The following is a 23,396-nucleotide window of genomic DNA, read 5'->3' as shown; positions in this document are numbered from 1 at the left end:
CTCGGGCTGAGAAGGTCGCAGCCATGGGAAAGTTGACAGTTAAGCCTATCTAGTGACAACCCATCATAGGCTAGCTGGGTGATCTTGTAACTTGTATCATGCCGGAGTTTGATTTTCACCATAGGGTTTCATTGATCGCTTACTCGGCAACTTGTATCAAGCAGGATTTCTACTTTCCCCTTAGCGCTTCATTGATCGTGTACTCTTGAGTGTAGATCGGGCTGAGAATGACGCAGCCATGGGAAAGTTGACAGTTAAACCTATCTAGTGACAGCCCATCATAGGCTAGCTGGGTGATCTTGCAACTTGTACCATGTCGGAGTTTGATTTTCCCCATACGGTTTCATTGATCGTGTACTCTTGAGTGTAGCTCGGGCTGAGAAGGTCGCAGCCATGGGAAAGTTGACAGTTAAGCCTATCTAGTGACAACCCATCATAGGCTAGCTGGGTGATCTTGCAACTTTTATCATGCCGGAGTTTGATTTTCACCATAGGGTTTCATTGATCGCTTACTCGGCAACTTGTATGAAGCAGGATTTCTACTTTCCCCTTAGCGCTTCATTGATCGTGTACTCTTGAGTGTAGCTCGGGCTGAGAATGACGCAGCCATGGGAAAGTTGACAGTTAAGCCTATCTAGTGACAGCCCATCATAGGCTAGCTGGGTGAGCTTGCAACTTGTACCATGTCGGAGTTTGATTTTCCCCATAGGGTTTCATTGATCGTGTACTCTTGAGTGTAGTTCGGGCTGAGAAGGTCGCAGCCATGGGAAAGTTGACAGTTAAGCCTATCTAGTGACAACCCATCATAGGCTAGCTGGGTGATCTTGCAACTTTTATCATGCCGGAGTTTGATTTTCACCATAGGGTTTCATTGATCGCTTACTCGGCAACTTGTATCAAGCAGGATTTCTACTTTCCCCTTAGCGCTTCATTGATCGTGTACTCTTGAGTGTAGCTCGGGCTGAGAATGACGCAGCCATGGGAAAGTTGACAGTTAAGCCTATCTAGTGACAGCCCATCATAGGCTAGCTGGGTGAGCTTGCAACTTGTACCATGTCGGAGTTTGATTTTCCCCATAGGGTTTCATTGATCGTGTACTCTTGAGTGTAGCTCGGGCTGAGAAGGTCGCAGCCATGGGAAAGTTGACAGTTAAGCCTATCTAGTGACAACCCATCATAGGCTAGCTGGGTGATCTTGCAACTTTTATCATGCCGGAGTTTGATTTTCACCATAGGGTTTCATTGATCGCTTACTCGGCAACTTGTATCAAGCAGGATTTCTACTTTCCCCTTAGCGCTTCATTGATCGTGTACTCTTGAGTGTAGATCGGGCTGAGAATGACGCAGCCATGGGAAAGTTGACAGTTAAGCCTATCTAGTGACAGCCCATCATAGGCTAGCTGGGTGATCTTGCAACTTGTACCATGTCGGAGTTTGATTTTCCCCATAGGGTTTCATTGATCGTGTACTCTTGAGTGTAGCTCGGGCTGAGAAGGTCGCAGCCATGGGAAAGTTGACAGTTAAGCGTATCTAGTGACAGCCCATCATAGGCTAGCTGGGTGATCTTGCAACTTGTACCATGTCGGAGTTTGATTTTCCCCATAGGGTTTCATTGATCGTGTACTCTTGAGTGTAGCTCGGGCTGAGAAGGTCGCAGCCATGGGAAAGTTGACAGTTAAGCGTATCTAGTGACAGCCCATCATAGGCTAGCTGGGTGATCTTGCAACTTGTACCATGTCAGAGTTTGATTTTCCCCATACGGTTTCATTGATCGTGTACTCTTGAGTGTAGCTCGGGCTGAGAAGGTCGCAGCCATGGGAAAGTTGACAGTTAAGCCTATCTAGTGACAGCCCATCATAGGCTAGCTGGGTGATCTTGCAACTTGTACCATGTCGGAGTTTGATTTTCCCCATACGGTTTCACTGATCGTGTACTCTTGAGTGTAGCTCGGGCTGAGAATTTCGCAGCCATGGGAAAGTTGACAGTTAAGCCTATCTAGTGACAACCCATCATAGGCTAGCTGGGTGATCTTGCAACTTTTATCATGCCGGAGTTTGATTTTCACCATAGGGTTTCATTGATCGCTTACTCGGCAACTTGTATGAAGCAGGATTTCTACTTTCCCCTTAGCGCTTCATTGATCGTGTACTCTTGAGTGTAGCTCGGGCTGAGAATGACGCAGCCATGGGAAAGTTGACAGTTAAGCCTATCTAGTGACAGCCCATCATAGGCTAGCTGGGTGAGCTTGCAACTTGTACCATGTCGGAGTTTGATTTTCCCCATAGGGTTTCATTGATCGTGTACTCTTGAGTGTAGCACGGGCTGAGAAGGTCGCAGCCATGGGAAAGTTGACAGTTAAGCCTATCTAGTGACAACCCATCATAGGCTAGCTGGGTGATCTTGCAACTTTTATCATGCCGGAGTTTGATTTTCACCATAGGGTTTCATTGATCGCTTACTCGGCAACTTGTATGAAGCAGGATTTCTACTTTCCCCTTAGCGCTTCATTGATCGTGTACTCTTGAGTGTAGATCGGGCTGAGAATGACGCAGCCATGGGAAAGTTGACAGTTAAGCCTATCTAGTGACAACCCATCATAGGCTAGCTGGGTGATCTTGCAACTTTTATCATGCCGGAGTTTGATTTTCACCATAGGGTTTCATTGATCGCTTACTCGGCAACTTGTATAAAGCAGGATTTCTACTTTCCCCTTAGCGCTTCATTGATCTTGTACTCTTGAATGTAGCTCGGGCTGAGAATGACGCAGCCATGGGAAAGTTGACAGTTAAGCCTATCTAGTGACAGCCCATCATAGGCTAGCTGGGTGAGCTTGCAACTTGTACCATGTCGGAGTTTGATTTTCCCCATAGGGTTTCATTGATCGTGTACTCTTGAGTGTAGCTCGGGCTGAGAAGGTCGCAGCCATGGGAAAGTTGACAGTTAAGCCTATCTAGTGACAACCCATCATAGGCTAGCTGGGTGATCTTGTAACTTGTATCATGCCGGAGTTTGATTTTCACCATAGGGTTTCATTGATCGCTTACTCTGCAACTTGTATCAAGCAGGATTTCTACTTTCCCCTTAGCGCTTCATTGATCGTGTACTCTTGAGTGTAGATCGGGCTGAGAATGACGCAGCCATGGGAAAGTTGACAGTTAAGCCTATCTAGTGACAGCCCATCATAGGCTAGCTGGGTGATCTTGCAACTTGTACCATGTCGGAGTTTGATTTTCCCCATACGGTTTCATTGATCGTGTACTCTTGAGTGTAGCTCGGGCTGAGAAGGTCGCAGCCATGGGAAAGTTGACAGTTAAGCCTATCTAGTGACAGCCCATCATAGGCTAGCTGGGTGATCTTGCAACTTGTACCATGTCGGAGTTTGATTTTCCCCATAGGGTTTCATTGATCGTGTACTCTTGAGTGTAGCTCGGGCTGAGAAGGTCGCAGCCATGGGAAAGTTGACAGTTAAGCCTATCTAGTGACAACCCATCATAGGCTAGCTGGGTGATCTTGCAACTGTTATCATGCCGGAGTTTGATTTTCACCATAGGGTTTCATTGATCGCTTACTCGGCAACTTGTATGAAGCAGGATTTCTACTTTCCCCTTAGCGCTTCATTGATCGTGTACTCTTGAGTGTAGCTCGGGCTGAGAATGACGCAGCCATGGGAAAGTTGACAGTTAAGCCTATCTAGTGACAGCCCATCATAGGCTAGCTGGGTGAGCTTGCAACTTGTACCATGTCGGAGTTTGATTTTCCCCATAGGGTTTCATTGATCGTGTACTCTTGAGTGTAGCTCGGGCTGAGAAGGTCGCAGCCATGGGAAAGTTGACAGTTAAGCCTATCTAGTGACAACCCATCATAGGCTAGCTGGGTGATCTTGTAACTTGTACCATGCCGGAGTTTGATTTTCCCCATAGGGTTTCATTGATCGTGTACTCTTGAGTGTAGCTCGAGCTGAGATGGTCGCAGCCATGGGAAAGTTGACATTTAAGCCTATCTAGTGACAACCCATCATAGGCTAGCTGGGTGATCTTGCAACTTTTATCATGCCGGAGTTTGATTTTCACCATAGGGTTTCATTGATCGCTTACTCGGCAACTTGTATGAAGCAGGATTTCTACTTTCCCCTTAGCGCTTCATTGATCGTGTACTCTTGAGTGTAGCTCGGGCTGAGAATGACGCAGCCATGGGAAAGTTGACAGTTAAGCCTATCTAGTGACAGCCCATCATAGGCTAGCTGGGTGAGCTTGCAACTTGTACCATGTCGGAGTTTGATTTTCCCCATAGGGTTTCATTGATCGTGTACTCTTGAGTGTAGCTCGGGCTGAGAAGGTCGCAGCCATGGGAAAGTTGACAGTTAAGCCTATCTAGTGACAACCCATCATAGGCTAGCTGGGTGATCTTGTAACTTGTATCATGCCGGAGTTTGATTTTCACCATAGGGTTTCATTGATCGCTTACTCGGCAACTTGTATCAAGCAGGATTTCTACTTTCCCCTTAGCGCTTCATTGATCGTGTACTCTTGAGTGTAGCTCGGGCTGAGAATGACGCAGCCATGGGAAAGTTGACAGTTAAGCCTATCTAGTGACAGCCCATCATAGGCTAGCTGGGTGAGCTTGCAACTTGTACCATGTCGGAGTTTGATTTTCCCCATAGGGTTTCATTGATCGTGTACTCTTGAGTGTAGCTCGGGCTGAGAAGGTCGCAGCCATGGGAAAGTTGACAGTTAAGCCTATCTAGTGACAACCCATCATAGGCTAGCTGGGTGATCTTGTAACTTGTATCATGCCGGAGTTTGATTTTCACCATAGGGTTTCATTGATCGCTTACTCGGCAACTTGTATCAAGCAGGATTTCTACTTTCCCCTTAGCGCTTCATTGATCGTGTACTCTTGAGTGTAGCTCGGGCTGAGAATGACGCAGCCATGGGAAAGTTGACAGTTAAGCCTATCTAGTGACAGCCCATCATAGGCTAGCTGGGTGAGCTTGCAACTTGTACCATGTCGGAGTTTGATTTTCCCCATAGGGTTTCATTGATCGTGTACTCTTGAGTGTAGCTCGGGCTGAGAAGGTCGCAGCCATGGGAAAGTTGACAGTTAAGCCTATCTAGTGACAACCCATCATAGGCTAGCTGGGTGATCTTGTAACTTGTATCATGCCGGAGTTTGATTTTCACCATAGGGTTTCATTGATCGCTTACTCGGCAACTTGTATCAAGCAGGATTTCTACTTTCCCCTTAGCGCTTCATTGATCGTGTACTCTTGAGTGTAGATCGGGCTGAGAATGACGCAGCCATGGGAAAGTTGACAGTTAAGCCTATCTAGTGACAACCCATCATAGGCTAGCTGGGTGATCTTGCAACTTTTATCATGCCGGAGTTTGATTTTCACCATAGGGTTTCATTGATCGCTTACTCGGCAACTTGTATGAAGCAGGATTTCTACTTTCCCCTTAGCGCTTCATTGATCGTGTACTCTTGAGTGTAGCTCGGGCTGAGAATGACGCAGCCATGGGAAAGTTGACAGTTAAGCCTATCTAGTGACAGCCCATCATAGGCTAGCTGGGTGAGCTTGCAACTTGTACCATGTCGGAGTTTGATTTTCCCCATAGGGTTTCATTGATCGTGTACTCTTGAGTGTAGTTCGGGCTGAGAAGGTCGCAGCCATGGGAAAGTTGACAGTTAAGCCTATCTAGTGACAACCCATCATAGGCTAGCTGGGTGATCTTGCAACTTTTATCATGCCGGAGTTTGATTTTCACCATAGGGTTTCATTGATCGCTTACTCGGCAACTTGTATCAAGCAGGATTTCTACTTTCCCCTTAGCGCTTTATTGATCGTGTACTCTTGAGTGTAGCTCGGGCTGAGAATGACGCAGCCATGGGAAAGTTGACAGTTAAGCCTATCTAGTGACAGCCCATCATAGGCTAGCTGGGTGAGCTTGCAACTTGTACCATGTCGGAGTTTGATTTTCCCCATAGGGTTTCATTGATCGTGTACTCTTGAGTGTAGCTCGGGCTGAGAAGGTCGCAGCCATGGGAAAGTTGACAGTTAAGCCTATCTAGTGACAACCCATCATAGGCTAGCTGGGTGATCTTGCAACTTTTATCATGCCGGAGTTTGATTTTCACCATAGGGTTTCATTGATCGCTTACTCGGCAACTTGTATCAAGCAGGATTTCTACTTTCCCCTTAGCGCTTCATTGATCGTGTACTCTTGAGTGTAGATCGGGCTGAGAATGACGCAGCCATGGGAAAGTTGACAGTTAAGCCTATCTAGTGACAGCCCATCATAGGCTAGCTGGGTGATCTTGCAACTTGTACCATGTCGGAGTTTGATTTTCCCCATAGGGTTTCATTGATCGTGTACTCTTGAGTGTAGCTCGGGCTGAGAAGGTCGCAGCCATGGGAAAGTTGACAGTTAAGCGTATCTAGTGACAGCCCATCATAGGCTAGCTGGGTGATCTTGCAACTTGTACCATGTCGGAGTTTGATTTTCCCCATAGGGTTTCATTGATCGTGTACTCTTGAGTGTAGCTCGGGCTGAGAAGGTCGCAGCCATGGGAAAGTTGACAGTTAAGCGTATCTAGTGACAGCCCATCATAGGCTAGCTGGGTGATCTTGCAACTTGTACCATGTCAGAGTTTGATTTTCCCCATACGGTTTCATTGATCGTGTACTCTTGAGTGTAGCTCGGGCTGAGAAGGTCGCAGCCATGGGAAAGTTGACAGTTAAGCCTATCTAGTGACAGCCCATCATAGGCTAGCTGGGTGATCTTGCAACTTGTACCATGTCGGAGTTTGATTTTCCCCATACGGTTTCACTGATCGTGTACTCTTGAGTGTAGCTCGGGCTGAGAATTTCGCAGCCATGGGAAAGTTGACAGTTAAGCCTATCTAGTGACAACCCATCATAGGCTAGCTGGGTGATCTTGCAACTTTTATCATGCCGGAGTTTGATTTTCACCATAGGGTTTCATTGATCGCTTACTCGGCAACTTGTATGAAGCAGGATTTCTACTTTCCCCTTAGCGCTTCATTGATCGTGTACTCTTGAGTGTAGCTCGGGCTGAGAATGACGCAGCCATGGGAAAGTTGACAGTTAAGCCTATCTAGTGACAGCCCATCATAGGCTAGCTGGGTGAGCTTGCAACTTGTACCATGTCGGAGTTTGATTTTCCCCATAGGGTTTCATTGATCGTGTACTCTTGAGTGTAGCTCGGGCTGAGAAGGTCGCAGCCATGGGAAAGTTGACAGTTAAGCCTATCTAGTGACAACCCATCATAGGCTAGCTGGGTGATCTTGTAACTTGTATCATGCCGGAGTTTGATTTTCACCATAGGGTTTCATTGATCGCTTACTCGGCAACTTGTATGAAGCAGGATTTCTACTTTCCCCTTAGCGCTTCATTGATCGTGTACTCTTGAGTGTAGCTCGGGCTGAGAATGACGCAGCCATGGGAAAGTTGACAGTTAAGCCTATCTAGTGACAGCCCATCATAGGCTAGCTGGGTGAGCTTGCAACTTGTACCATGTCGGAGTTTGATTTTCCCCATAGGGTTTCATTGATCGTGTACTCTTGAGTGTAGCACGGGCTGAGAAGGTCGCAGCCATGGGAAAGTTGACAGTTAAGCCTATCTAGTGACAACCCATCATAGGCTAGCTGGGTGATCTTGCAACTTTTATCATGCCGGAGTTTGATTTTCACCATAGGGTTTCATTGATCGCTTACTCGGCAACTTGTATGAAGCAGGATTTCTACTTTCCCCTTAGCGCTTCATTGATCTTGTACTCTTGAATGTAGCTCGGGCTGAGAATGACGCAGCCATGGGAAAGTTGACAGTTAAGCCTATCTAGTGACAGCCCATCATAGGCTAGCTGGGTGAGCTTGCAACTTGTACCATGTCGGAGTTTGATTTTCCCCATAGGGTTTCATTGATCGTGTACTCTTGAGTGTAGCTCGGGCTGAGAAGGTCGCAGCCATGGGAAAGTTGACAGTTAAGCCTATCTAGTGACAACCCATCATAGGCTAGCTGGGTGATCTTGTAACTTGTATCATGCCGGAGTTTGATTTTCACCATAGGGTTTCATTGATCGCTTACTCGGCAACTTGTATGAAGCAGGATTTCTACTTTCCCCTTAGCGCTTCATTGATCGTGTACTCTTGAGTGTAGCTCGGGCTGAGAATGACGCAGCCATGGGAAAGTTGACAGTTAAGCCTATCTAGTGACAGCCCATCATAGGCTAGCTGGGTGAGCTTGCAACTTGTACCATGTCGGAGTTTGATTTTCCCCATAGGGTTTCATTGATCGTGTACTCTTGAGTGTAGCTCGGGCTGAGAAGGTCGCAGCCATGGGAAAGTTGACAGTTAAGCCTATCTAGTGACAACCCATCATAGGCTAGCTGGGTGATCTTGTAACTTGTATCATGCCGGAGTTTGATTTTCACCATAGGGTTTCATTGATCGCTTACTCGGCAACTTGTATGAAGCAGGATTTCTACTTTCCCCTTAGCGCTTCATTGATCGTGTACTCTTGAGTGTAGCTCGGGCTGAGAATGACGCAGCCATGGGAAAGTTGACAGTTAAGCCTATCTAGTGACAGCCCATCATAGGCTAGCTGGGTGAGCTTGCAACTTGTACCATGTCGGAGTTTGATTTTCCCCATAGGGTTTCATTGATCGTGTACTCTTGAGTGTAGCTCGGGCTGAGAAGGTCGCAGCCATGGGAAAGTTGACAGTTAAGCCTATCTAGTGACAACCCATCATAGGCTAGCTGGGTGATCTTGTAACTTGTATCATGCCGGAGTTTGATTTTCACCATAGGGTTTCATTGATCGCTTACTCTGCAACTTGTATCAAGCAGGATTTCTACTTTCCCCTTAGCGCTTCATTGATCGTGTACTCTTGAGTGTAGATCGGGCTGAGAATGACGCAGCCATGGGAAAGTTGACAGTTAAGCCTATCTAGTGACAGCCCATCATAGGCTAGCTGGGTGATCTTGCAACTTGTACCATGTCGGAGTTTGATTTTCCCCATACGGTTTCATTGATTGTGTACTCTTGAGTGTAGCTCGGGCTGAGAAGGTCGCAGCCATGGGAAAGTTGACAGTTAAGCCTATCTAGTGACAGCCCATCATAGGCTAGCTGGGTGATCTTGCAACTTGTACCATGTCGGAGTTTGATTTTCCCCATAGGGTTTCATTGATCGTGTACTCTTGAATGTAGCTCGGGCTGAGAAGGTCGCAGCCATGGGAAAGTTGACAGTTAAGCCTATCTAGTGACAACCCATCATAGGCTAGCTGGGTGATCTTGCAACTGTTATCATGCCGGAGTTTGATTTTCACCATAGGGTTTCATTGATCGCTTACTCGGCAACTTGTATGAAGCAGGATTTCTACTTTCCCCTTAGCGCTTCATTGATCGTGTACTCTTGAGTGTAGCTCGGGCTGAGAATGACGCAGCCATGGGAAAGTTGACAGTTAAGCCTATCTAGTGACAGCCCATCATAGGCTAGCTGGGTGAGCTTGCAACTTGTACCATGTCGGAGTTTGATTTTCCCCATAGGGTTTCATTGATCGTGTACTCTTGAGTGTAGCTCGGGCTGAGAAGGTCGCAGCCATGGGAAAGTTGACAGTTAAGCCTATCTAGTGACAACCCATCATAGGCTAGCTGGGTGATCTTGTAACTTGTACCATGTCGGAGTTTGATTTTCCCCATAGGGTTTCATTGATCGTGTACTCTTGAGTGTAGCTCGAGCTGAGAAGGTCGCAGCCATGGGAAAGTTGACAGTTAAGCCTATCTAGTGACAACCCATCATAGGCTAGCTGGGTGATCTTGCAACTTTTATCATGCCGGAGTTTGATTTTCACCATAGGGTTTCATTGATCGCTTACTCGGCAACTTGTATGAAGCAGGATTTCTACTTTCCCCTTAGCGCTTCATTGATCGTGTACTCTTGAGTGTAGCTCGGGCTGAGAATGACGCAGCCATGGGAAAGTTGACAGTTAAGCCTATCTAGTGACAGCCCATCATAGGCTAGCTGGGTGAGCTTGCAACTTGTACCATGTCGGAGTTTGATTTTCCCCATAGGGTTTCATTGATCGTGTACTCTTGAGTGTAGCTCGGGCTGAGAAGGTCGCAGCCATGGGAAAGTTGACAGTTAAGCCTATCTAGTGACAACCCATCATAGGCTAGCTGGGTGATCTTGTAACTTGTACCATGTCGGAGTTTGATTTTCCCCATAGGGTTTCATTGATCGTGTACTCTTGAGTGTAGCTCGAGCTGAGAAGGTCGCAGCCATGGGAAAGTTGACAGTTAAGCCTATCTAGTGACAACCCATCATAGGCTAGCTGGGTGATCTTGCAACTTTTATCATGCCGGAGTTTGATTTTCACCATAGGGTTTCATTGATCGCTTACTCGGCAACTTGTATGAAGCAGGATTTCTACTTTCCCCTTAGCGCTTCATTGATCGTGTACTCTTGAGTGTAGCTCGGGCTGAGAATGACGCAGCCATGGGAAAGTTGACAGTTAAGCCTATCTAGTGACAGCCCATCATAGGCTAGCTGGGTGAGCTTGCAACTTGTACCATGTCGGAGTTTGATTTTCCCCATAGGGTTTCATTGATCGTGTACTCTTGAGTGTAGCTCGGGCTGAGAAGGTCGCAGCCATGGGAAAGTTGACAGTTAAGCCTATCTAGTGACAACCCATCATAGGCTAGCTGGGTGATCTTGTAACTTGTATCATGCCGGAGTTTGATTTTCACCATAGGGTTTCATTGATCGCTTATTCGGCAACTTGTATCAAGCAGGATTTCTACTTTCCCCTTAGCGCTTCATTGATCGTGTACTCTTGAGTGTAGCTCGGGCTGAGAATGACGCAGCCATGGGAAAGTTGACAGTTAAGCCTATCTAGTGACAGCCCATCATAGGCTAGCTGGGTGAGCTTGCAACTTGTACCATGTCGGAGTTTGATTTTCCCCATAGGGTTTCATTGATCGTGTACTCTTGAGTGTAGCTCGGGCTGAGAAGGTCGCAGCCATGGGAAAGTTGACAGTTAAGCCTATCTAGTGACAACCCATCATAGGCTAGCTGGGTGATCTTGTAACTTGTATCATGCCGGAGTTTGATTTTCACCATAGGGTTTCATTGATCGCTTACTCGGCAACTTGTATCAAGCAGGATTTCTACTTTCCCCTTAGCGCTTCATTGATCGTGTACTCTTGAGTGTAGCTCGGGCTGAGAATGACGCAGCCATGGGAAAGTTGACAGTTAAGCCTATCTAGTGACAGCCCATCATAGGCTAGCTGGGTGAGCTTGCAACTTGTACCATGTCGGAGTTTGATTTTCCCCATAGGGTTTCATTGATCGTGTACTCTTGAGTGTAGCTCGGGCTGAGAAGGTCGCAGCCATGGGAAAGTTGACAGTTAAGCCTATCTAGTGACAACCCATCATAGGCTAGCTGGGTGATCTTGTAACTTGTATCATGCCGGAGTTTGATTTTCACCATAGGGTTTCATTGATCGCTTACTCGGCAACTTGTATCAAGCAGGATTTCTACTTTCCCCTTAGCGCTTCATTGATCGTGTACTCTTGAGTGTAGATCGGGCTGAGAATGACGCAGCCATGGGAAAGTTGACAGTTAAGCCTATCTAGTGACAGCCCATCATAGGCTAGCTGGGTGATCTTGCAACTTGTACCATGTCGGAGTTTGATTTTCCCCATACGGTTTCATTGATCGTGTACTCTTGAGTGTAGCTCGGGCTGAGAAGGTCGCAGCCATGGGAAAGTTGACAGTTAAGCCTATCTAGTGACAACCCATCATAGGCTAGCTGGGTGATCTTGTAACTTGTATCATGCCGGAGTTTGATTTTCACCATAGGGTTTCATTGATCGCTTACTCGGCAACTTGTATGAAGCAGGATTTCTACTTTCCCCTTAGCGCTTCATTGATCGTGTACTCTTGAGTGTAGCTCGGGCTGAGAATGACGCAGCCATGGGAAAGTTGACAGTTAAGCCTATCTAGTGACAGCCCATCATAGGCTAGCTGGGTGAGCTTGCAACTTGTACCATGTCGGAGTTTGATTTTCCCCATAGGGTTTCATTGATCGTGTACTCTTGAGTGTAGCACGGGCTGAGAAGGTCGCAGCCATGGGAAAGTTGACAGTTAAGCCTATCTAGTGACAACCCATCATAGGCTAGCTGGGTGATCTTGCAACTTTTATCATGCCGGAGTTTGATTTTCACCATAGGGTTTCATTGATCGCTTACTCGGCAACTTGTATGAAGCAGGATTTCTACTTTCCCCTTAGCGCTTCATTGATCTTGTACTCTTGAATGTAGCTCGGGCTGAGAATGACGCAGCCATGGGAAAGTTGACAGTTAAGCCTATCTAGTGACAGCCCATCATAGGCTAGCTGGGTGAGCTTGCAACTTGTACCATGTCGGAGTTTGATTTTCCCCATAGGGTTTCATTGATCGTGTACTCTTGAGTGTAGCTCGGGCTGAGAAGGTCGCAGCCATGGGAAAGTTGACAGTTAAGCCTATCTAGTGACAACCCATCATAGGCTAGCTGGGTGATCTTGTAACTTGTATCATGCCGGAGTTTGATTTTCACCATAGGGTTTCATTGATCGCTTACTCGGCAACTTGTATGAAGCAGGATTTCTACTTTCCCCTTAGCGCTTCATTGATCGTGTACTCTTGAGTGTAGCTCGGGCTGAGAATGACGCAGCCATGGGAAAGTTGACAGTTAAGCCTATCTAGTGACAGCCCATCATAGGCTAGCTGGGTGAGCTTGCAACTTGTACCATGTCGGAGTTTGATTTTCCCCATAGGGTTTCATTGATCGTGTACTCTTGAGTGTAGCTCGGGCTGAGAAGGTCGCAGCCATGGGAAAGTTGACAGTTAAACCTATCTAGTGACAACCCATCATAGGCTAGCTGGGTGATCTTGCAACTTTTATCATGCCGGAGTTTGATTTTCACCATAGGGTTTCATTGATCGCTTACTCGGCAACTTGTATGAAGCAGGATTTCTACTTTCCCCTTAGCGCTTCATTGATCGTGTACTCTTGAATGTAGCTCGGGCTGAGAATGACGCAGCCATGGGAAAGTTGACAGTTAAGCCTATCTAGTGACAGCCCATCATAGGCTAGCTGGGTGAGCTTGCAACTTGTACCATGTCGGAGTTTGATTTTCCCCATAGGGTTTCATTGATCGTGTACTCTTGAGTGTAGCTCGGGCTGAGAAGGTCGCAGCCATGGGAAAGTTGACAGTTAAGCCTATCTAGTGACAACCCATCATAGGCTAGCTGGGTGATCTTGTAACTTGTATCATGCCGGAGTTTGATTTTCACCATAGGGTTTCATTGATCGCTTACTCGGCAACTTGTATGAAGCAGGATTTCTACTCTCCCCTTAGCGCTTCATTGATCGTGTACTCTTGAGTGTAGCTCGGGCTGAGAATGACGCAGCCATGGGAAAGTTGACAGTTAAGCCTATCTAGTGACAGCCCATCATAGGCTAGCTGGGTGAGCTTGCAACTTGTACCATGTCGGAGTTTGATTTTCCCCATAGGGTTTCATTGATCGTGTACTCTTGAGTGTAGCTCGGGCTGAGAAGGTCGCAGCCATGGGAAAGTTGACAGTTAAGCCTATCTAGTGAAAACCCATCATAGGCTAGCTGGGTGATCTTGTAACTTGTATCATGCCGGAGTTTGATTTTCACCATAGGGTTTCATTGATCGCTTACTCTGCAACTTGTATCAAGCAGGATTTCTACTTTCCCCTTAGCGCTTCATTGATCGTGTACTCTTGAGTGTAGATCGGGCTGAGAATGACGCAGCCATGGGAAAGTTGACAGTTAAGCCTATCTAGTGACAGCCCATCATAGGCTAGCTGGGTGATCTTGCAACTTGTACCATGTCGGAGTTTGATTTTCCCCATACGGTTTCATTGATCGTGTACTCTTGAGTGTAGCTCGGGCTGAGAAGGTCGCAGCCATGGGAAAGTTGACAGTTAAGCCTATCTAGTGACAGCCCATCATAGGCTAGCTGGGTGATCTTGCAACTTGTACCATGTCGGAGTTTGATTTTCCCCATAGGGTTTCATTGATCGTGTACTCTTGAGTGTAGCTCGGGCTGAGAAGGTCGCAGCCATGGGAAAGTTGACAGTTAAGCCTATCTAGTGACAACCCATCATAGGCTAGCTGGGTGATCTTGCAACTGTTATCATGCCGGAGTTTGATTTTCACCATAGGGTTTCATTGATCGCTTACTCGGCAACTTGTATGAAGCAGGATTTCTACTTTCCCCTTAGCGCTTCATTGATCGTGTACTCTTGAGTGTAGCTCGGGCTGAGAATGACGCAGCCATGGGAAAGTTGACAGTTAAGCCTATCTAGTGACAGCCCATCATAGGCTAGCTGGGTGAGCTTGCAACTTGTACCATGTCGGAGTTTGATTTTCCCCATAGGGTTTCATTGATCGTGTACTCTTGAGTGTAGCTCGGGCTGAGAAGGTCGCAGCCATGGGAAAGTTGACAGTTAAGCCTATCTAGTGACAACCCATCATAGGCTAGCTGGGTGATCTTGTAACTTGTACCATGTCGGAGTTTGATTTTCCCCATAGGGTTTCATTGATCGTGTACTCTTGAGTGTAGCTCGAGCTGAGAAGGTCGCAGCCATGGGAAAGTTGACAGTTAAGCCTATCTAGTGACAACCCATCATAGGCTAGCTGGGTGATCTTGCAACTTTTATCATGCCGGAGTTTGATTTTCACCATAGGGTTTCATTGATCGCTTACTCGGCAACTTGTATGAAGCAGGATTTCTACTTTCCCCTTAGCGCTTCATTGATCGTGTACTCTTGAGTGTAGCTCGGGCTGAGAATGACGCAGCCATGAGAAAGTTGACAGTTAAGCCTATCTAGTGACAGCCCATCATAGGCTAGCTGGGTGAGCTTGCAACTTGTACCATGTCGGAGTTTGATTTTCCCCATAGGGTTTCATTGATCGTGTACTCTTGAGTGTAGCTCGGGCTGAGAAGGTCGCAGCCATGGGAAAGTTGACAGTTAAGCCTATCTAGTGACAACCCATCATAGGCTAGCTGGGTGATCTTGTAACTTGTATCATGCCGGAGTTTGATTTTCACCATAGGGTTTCATTGACCGCTTACTCGGCAACTTGTATCAAGCAGGATTTCTACTTTCCCCTTAGCGCTTCATTGATCGTGTACTCTTGAGTGTAGATCGGGCTGAGAAGGTCGCAGCCATGGGAAAGTTGACAGTTAAGCCTATCTAGTGACAACCCATCATAGGCTAGCTGGGTGATCTTGTAACTTGTATCATGCCGGAGTTTGATTTTCACCATAGGGTTTCATTGATCGCTTACTCGGCAACTTGTATCAAGCAGGATTTCTACTTTCCCCTTAGCGCTTCATTGATCGTGTACTCTTGAGTGTAGCTCGGGCTGAGAATGACGCAGCCATGGGAAAGTTGACAGTTAAGCCTATCTAGTGACAACCCATCATAGGCTAGCTGGGTGATCTTGCAACTTTTATCATGCCGGAGTTTGATTTTCACCATAGGGTTTCATTGATCGCTTACTCGGCAACTTGTATGAAGCAGGATTTCTACTTTCCCCTTAGCGCTTCATTGATCGTGTACTCTTGAGTGTAGATCGGGCTGAGAAGGTCGCAGCCATGGGAAAGTTGACAGTTAAGCCTATCTAGTGACAACCCATCATAGGCTAGCTGGGTGATCTTGTAACTTGTATCATGCCGGAGTTTGATTTTCACCATAGGGTTTCATTGATCGCTTACTCGGCAACTTGTATCAAGCAGGATTTCTACTTTCCCCTTAGCGCTTCATTGATCGTGTACTCTTGAGTGTAGCTCGGGCTGAGAATGACGCAGCCATGGGAAAGTTGACAGTTAAGCCTATCTAGTGACAGCCCATCATAGGCTAGCTGGGTGAGCTTGCAACTTGTACCATGTCGGAGTTTGATTTTCCCCATAGGGTTTCATTGATCGTGTACTCTTGAGTGTAGCTCGGGCTGAGAAGGTCGCAGCCATGGGAAAGTTGACAGTTAAGCCTATCTAGTGACAACCCATCATAGGCTAGCTGGGTGATCTTGCAACTTGTATCATGCCGGAGTTTGATTTTCACCATAGGGTTTCATTGATCGCTTACTCGGCAACTTGTATCAAGCAGGATTTCTACTTTCCCCTTAGCGCTTCATTGATCGTGTACTCTTGAGTGTAGATCGGGCTGAGAATGACGCAGCCATGGGAAAGTTGACAGTTAAGCCTATCTAGTGACAGCCCATCATAGGCTAGCTGGGTGAGCTTACAACTTGTACCATGTCGGAGTTTGATTTTCCCCATAGGGTTTCATTGATCGTGTACTGTTGAGTGTACCTCGGGCTGAGAAGGTCGCAGCCATGGGAAAGTTGACAGTTAAGCCTATCTAGTGACAACCCATCATAGGCTAGCTGGGTGATCTTGCAACTTGTATCATGCCGGAGTTTGATTTTCACCATAGGGTTTCATTGATCGCTTACTCGGCAACTTGTATCAAGCAGGATTTCTACTTTCCCCTTAGCGCTTCATTGATCGTGTACTCTTGAGTGTAGATCGGGCTGAGAATGACGCAGCCATGGGAAAGTTGACAGTTAAGCCTATCTAGTGACAGCCCATCATAGGCTAGCTGGGTGATCTTTCAACTTGTACCATGTCGGAGTTTGATTTTCCCCATACGGTTACACTGATCGTGTACTCTTGAGTGTAGCTCGGGCTGAGAAGGTCGCAGCCATGGGAAAGTTGACAGTTAAGCCTATCTAGTGACAACCCATCATAGGCTAGCTGGGTGATCTTGCAACTTTTATCATGCCGGAGTTTGATTTTCACCATAGGGTTTCATTGATCGCTTACTCGGCAACTTGTATGAAGCAGGATTTCTACTTTCCCCTTAGCGCTTCGTTGATCGTGTACTCTTGAGTGTAGCTCGGGCTGAGAATGACGCAGCCATGGGAAAGTTGACAGTTAAGCCTATCTAGTGACAGCCCATCATAGGCTAGCTTGGTGAGCTTGCAACTTGTACCATGTCGGAGTTTGATTTTCCCCATAGGGTTTCATTGATCGTGTACTCTTGAGTGTAGTTCGGGCTGAGAAGGTCGCAGCCATGGGAAAGTTGACAGTTAAGCCTATCTAGTGACAACCCATCATAGGCTAGCTGGGTGATCTTGCAACTTTTATCATGCCGGAGTTTGATTTTCACCATAGGGTTTCATTGATCGCTTACTCGGCAACTTGTATCAAGCAGGATTTCTACTTTCCCCTTAGCGCTTCATTGATCGTGTACTCTTGAGTGTAGCTCGGGCTGAGAATGACGCAGCCATGGGAAAGTTGACAGTTAAGCCTATCTAGTGACAGCCCATCATAGGCTAGCTGGGTGAGCTTGCAACTTGTACCATGTCGGAGTTTGATTTTCCCCATAGGGTTTCATTGATCGTGTACTCTTGAGTGTAGCTCGGGCTGAGAAGGTCGCAGCCATGGGAAAGTTGACAGTTAAGCCTATCTAGTGACAGCCCATCATAGGCTAGCTGGGTGAGCTTGCAACTTGTACCATGTCGGAGTTTGATTTTCCCCATAGGGTTTCATTGATCGTGTACTCTTGAGTGTAGCTCGGGCTGAGAAGGTCGCAGCCATGGGAAAGTTGACAGTTAAACCTATCTAGTGACAACCCATCATAGGCTAGCTGGGTGATCTTGCAACTTTTATCATGCCGGAGTTTGATTTTCACCATAGGGTTTCATTGATCGCTTACTCGGCAACTTGTATGAAGCAGGATTTCTACTTTCCCCTTAGCGCTTCATTGATCGTGTACTCTTGAATGTAGCTCGGGCTGAGAATGACGCAGCCATGGGAAAGTTGACAGTTAAGCCTATCTAGTGACAGCCCATCATAGGCTAGCTGGGTGAGCTTGCAACTTGTACCATGTCGGAGTTTGATTTTCCCCATAGGGTTTCATTGATCGTGTACTCTTGAGTGTAGCTCGGGCTGAGAAGGTCGCAGCCATGGGAAAGTTGACAGTTAAGCCTATCTAGTGACAACCCATCATAGGCTAGCTGGGTGATCTTGTAACTTGTATCATGCCGGAGTTTGATTTTCACCATAGGGTTTCATTGATCGCTTACTCGGCAACTTGTATGAAGCAGGATTTCTACTTTCCCCTTAGCGCTTCATTGATCGTGTACTCTTGAGTGTAGCTCGGGCTGAGAATGACGCAGCCATGGGAAAGTTGACAGTTAAGCCTATCTAGTGACAGCCCATCATAGGCTAGCTGGGTGAGCTTGCAACTTGTACCATGTCGGAGTTTGATTTTCCCCATAGGGTTTCATTGATCGTGTACTCTTGAGTGTAGCTCGGGCTGAGAAGGTCGCAGCCATGGGAAAGTTGACAGTTAAGCCTATCTAGTGACAACCCATCATAGGCTAGCTGGGTGATCTTGTAACTTGTATCATGCCGGAGTTTGATTTTCACCATAGGGTTTCATTGATCGCTTACTCTGCAACTTGTATCAAGCAGGATTTCTACTTTCCCCTTAGCGCTTCATTGATCGTGTACTCTTGAGTGTAGATCGGGCTGAGAATGACGCAGCCATGGGAAAGTTGACAGTTAAGCCTATCTAGTGACAGCCCATCATAGGCTAGCTGGGTGATCTTGCAACTTGTACCATGTCGGAGTTTGATTTTCCCCATACGGTTTCATTGATCGTGTACTCTTGAGTGTAGCTCGGGCTGAGAAGGTCGCAGCCATGGGAAAGTTGACAGTTAAGCCTATCTAGTGACAGCCCATCATAGGCTAGCTGGGTGATCTTGCAACTTGTACCATGTCGGAGTTTGATTTTCCCCATAGGGTTTCATTGATCGTGTACTCTTGAGTGTAGCTCGGGCTGAGAAGGTCGCAGCCATGGGAAAGTTGACAGTTAAGCCTATCTAGTGACAACCCATCATAGGCTAGCTGGGTGATCTTGCAACTGTTATCATGCCGGAGTTTGATTTTCACCATAGGGTTTCATTGATCGCTTACTCGGCAACTTGTATGAAGCAGGATTTCTACTTTCCCCTTAGCGCTTCATTGATCGTGTACTCTTGAGTGTAGCTCGGGCTGAGAATGACGCAGCCATGGGAAAGTTGACAGTTAAGCCTATCTAGTGAAAGCCCATCATAGGCTAGCTGGGTGAGCTTGCAACTTGTACCATGTCGGAGTTTGATTTTCCCCATAGGGTTTCATTGATCGTGTACTCTTGAGTGTAGCTCGGGCTGAGAAGGTCGCAGCCATGGGAAAGTTGACAGTTAAGCCTATCTAGTGACAACCCATCATAGGCTAGCTGGGTGATCTTGTAACTTGTACCATGTCGGAGTTTGATTTTCCCCATAGGGTTTCATTGATCGTGTACTCTTGAGTGTAGCTCGAGCTGAGAAGGTCGCAGCCATGGGAAAGTTGACAGTTAAGCCTATCTAGTGACAACCCATCATAGGCTAGCTGGGTGATCTTGCAACTTTTATCATGCCGGAGTTTGATTTTCACCATAGGGTTTCATTGATCGCTTACTCGGCAACTTGTATGAAGCAGGATTTCTACTTTCCCCTTAGCGCTTCATTGATCGTGTACTCTTGAGTGTAGCTCGGGCTGAGAATGACGCAGCCATGGGAAAGTTGACAGTTAAGCCTATCTAGTGACAGCCCATCATAGGCTAGCTGGGTGAGCTTGCAACTTGTACCATGTCGGAGTTTGATTTTCCCCATAGGGTTTCATTGATCGTGTACTCTTGAGTGTAGCTCGGGCTGAGAAGGTCGCAGCCATGGGAAAGTTGACAGTTAAGCCTATCTAGTGACAACCCATCATAGGCTAGCTGGGTGATCTTGTAACTTGTATCATGCCGGAGTTTGATTTTCACCATAGGGTTTCATTGACCGCTTACTCGGCAACTTGTATCAAGCAGGATTTCTACTTTCCCCTTAGCGCTTCATTGATCGTGTACTCTTGAGTGTAGATCGGGCTGAGAAGGTCGCAGCCATGGGAAAGTTGACAGTTAAGCCTATCTAGTGACAACCCATCATAGGCTAGCTGGGTGATCTTGTAACTTGTATCATGCCGGAGTTTGATTTTCACCATAGGGTTTCATTGATCGCTTACTCGGCAACTTGTATCAAGCAGGATTTCTACTTTCCCCTTAGCGCTTCATTGATCGTGTACTCTTGAGTGTAGCTCGGGCTGAGAATGACGCAGCCATGGGAAAGTTGACAGTTAAGCCTATCTAGTGACAGCCCATCATAGGCTAGCTGGGTGAGCTTGCAACTTGTACCATGTCGGAGTTTGATTTTCCCCATAGGGTTTCATTGATCGTGTACTCTTGAGTGTAGCTCGGGCTGAGAAGGTCGCAGCCATGGGAAAGTTGACAGTTAAGCCTATCTAGTGACAACCCATCATAGGCTAGCTGGGTGATCTTGCAACTTGTATCATGCCGGAGTTTGATTTTCACCATAGGGTTTCATTGATCGCTTACTCGGCAACTTGTATCAAGCAGGATTTCTACTTTCCCCTTAGCGCTTCATTGATCGTGTACTCTTGAGTGTAGATCGGGCTGAGAATGACGCAGCCATGGGAAAGTTGACAGTTAAGCCTATCTAGTGACAGCCCATCATAGGCTAGCTGGGTGATCTTTCAACTTGTACCATGTCGGAGTTTGATTTTCCCCATACGGTTACACTGATCGTGTACTCTTGAGTGTAGCTCGGGCTGAGAAGGTCGCAGCCATGGGAAAGTTGACAGTTAAGCCTATCTAGTGACAACCCATCATAGGCTAGCTGGGTGATCTTGCAACTTTTATCATGCCGGAGTTTGATTTTCACCATAGGGTTTCATTGATCGCTTACTCGGCAACTTGTATGAAGCAGGATTTCTACTTTCCCCTTAGCGCTTCGTTGATCGTGTACTCTTGAGTGTAGCTCGGGCTGAGAATGACGCAGCCATGGGAAAGTTGACAGTTAAGCCTATCTAGTGACAGCCCATCATAGGCTAGCTTGGTGAGCTTGCAACTTGTACCATGTCGGAGTTTGATTTTCCCCATAGGGTTTCATTGATCGTGTACTCTTGAGTGTAGTTCGGGCTGAGAAGGTCGCAGCCATGGGAAAGTTGACAGTTAAGCCTATCTAGTGACAACCCATCATAGGCTAGCTGGGTGATCTTGCAACTTTTATCATGCCGGAGTTTGATTTTCACCATAGGGTTTCATTGATCGCTTACTCGGCAACTTGTATCAAGCAGGATTTCTACTTTCCCCTTAGCGCTTCATTGATCGTGTACTCTTGAGTGTAGCTCGGGCTGAGAATGACGCAGCCATGGGAAAGTTGACAGTTAAGCCTATCTAGTGACAGCCCATCATAGGCTAGCTGGGTGAGCTTGCAACTTGTACCATGTCGGAGTTTGATTTTCCCCATAGGGTTTCATTGATCGTGTACTCTTGAGTGTAGCTCGGGCTGAGAAGGTCGCAGCCATGGGAAAGTTGACAGTTAAGCCTATCTAGTGACAGCCCATCATAGGCTAGCTGGGTGAGCTTGCAACTTGTACCATGTCGGAGTTTGATTTTCCCCATAGGGTTTCATTGATCGTGTACTCTTGAGTGTAGCTCGGGCTGAGAAGGTCGCAGCCATGGGAAAGTTGACAGTTAAACCTATCTAGTGACAACCCATCATAGGCTAGCTGGGTGATCTTGCAACTTTTATCATGCCGGAGTTTGATTTTCACCATAGGGTTTCATTGATCGCTTACTCGGCAACTTGTATGAAGCAGGATTTCTACTTTCCCCTTAGCGCTTCATTGATCGTGTACTCTTGAATGTAGCTCGGGCTGAGAATGACGCAGCCATGGGAAAGTTGACAGTTAAGCCTATCTAGTGACAGCCCATCATAGGCTAGCTGGGTGAGCTTGCAACTTGTACCATGTCGGAGTTTGATTTTCCCCATAGGGTTTCATTGATCGTGTACTCTTGAGTGTAGCTCGGGCTGAGAAGGTCGCAGCCATGGGAAAGTTGACAGTTAAGCCTATCTAGTGACAACCCATCATAGGCTAGCTGGGTGATCTTGTAACTTGTATCATGCCGGAGTTTGATTTTCACCATAGGGTTTCATTGATCGCTTACTCGGCAACTTGTATCAAGCAGGATTTCTACTTTCCCCTTAGCGCTTCATTGATCGTGTACTCTTGAGTGTAGATCGGGCTGAGAATGACGCAGCCATGGGAAAGTTGACAGTTAAACCTATCTAGTGACAGCCCATCATAGGCTAGCTGGGTGATCTTGCAACTTGTACCATGTCGGAGTTTGATTTTCCCCATACGGTTTCATTGATCGTGTACTCTTGAGTGTAGCTCGGGCTGAGAAGGTCGCAGCCATGGGAAAGTTGACAGTTAAGCCTATCTAGTGACAACCCATCATAGGCTAGCTGGGTGATCTTGCAACTTTTATCATGCCGGAGTTTGATTTTCACCATAGGGTTTTATTGATCGCTTACTCGGCAACTTGTATGAAGCAGGATTTCTACTTTCCCCTTAGCGCTTCATTGATCGTGTACTCTTGAGTGTAGCTCGGGCTGAGAATGACGCAGCCATGGGAAAGTTGACAGTTAAGCCTATCTAGTGACAGCCCATCATAGGCTAGCTGGGTGAGCTTGCAACTTGTACCATGTCGGAGTTTGATTTTCCCCATAGGGTTTCATTGATCGTGTACTCTTGAGTGTAGTTCGGGCTGAGAAGGTCGCAGCCATGGGAAAGTTGACAGTTAAGCCTATCTAGTGACAACCCATCATAGGCTAGCTGGGTGATCTTGCAACTTTTATCATGCCGGAGTTTGATTTTCACCATAGGGTTTCATTGATCGCTTACTCGGCAACTTGTATGAAGCAGGATTTCTACTTTCCCCTTAGCGCTTCATTGATCGTGTACTCTTGAGTGTAGCTCGGGCTGAGAATGACGCAGCCATGGGAAAGTTGACAGTTAAGCCTATCTAGTGACAGCCCATCATAGGCTAGCTGGGTGAGCTTGCAACTTGTACCATGTCGGAGTTTGATTTTCCCCATAGGGTTTCATTGATCGTGTACTCTTGAGTGTAGCTCGGGCTGAGAAGGTCGCAGCCATGGGAAAGTTGACAGTTAAGCCTATCTAGTGACAACCCATCATAGGCTAGCTGGGTGATCTTGTAACTTGTACCATGCCGGAGTTTGATTTTCCCCATAGGGTTTCATTGATCGTGTACTCTTGAGTGTAGCTCGAGCTGAGAAGGTCGCAGCCATGGGAAAGTTGACAGTTAAGCCTATCTAGTGACAACCCATCATAGGCTAGCT

Source organism: Leptodactylus fuscus, chromosome 10, assembly GCF_031893055.1.
Source record: "Leptodactylus fuscus isolate aLepFus1 chromosome 10, aLepFus1.hap2, whole genome shotgun sequence".
Taxonomy (NCBI): Eukaryota; Metazoa; Chordata; class Amphibia; order Anura; family Leptodactylidae; genus Leptodactylus; species Leptodactylus fuscus.
The sequence above is the reverse complement of the archived record's forward strand: the minus strand, read 5'-3'. Positions refer to the sequence as shown.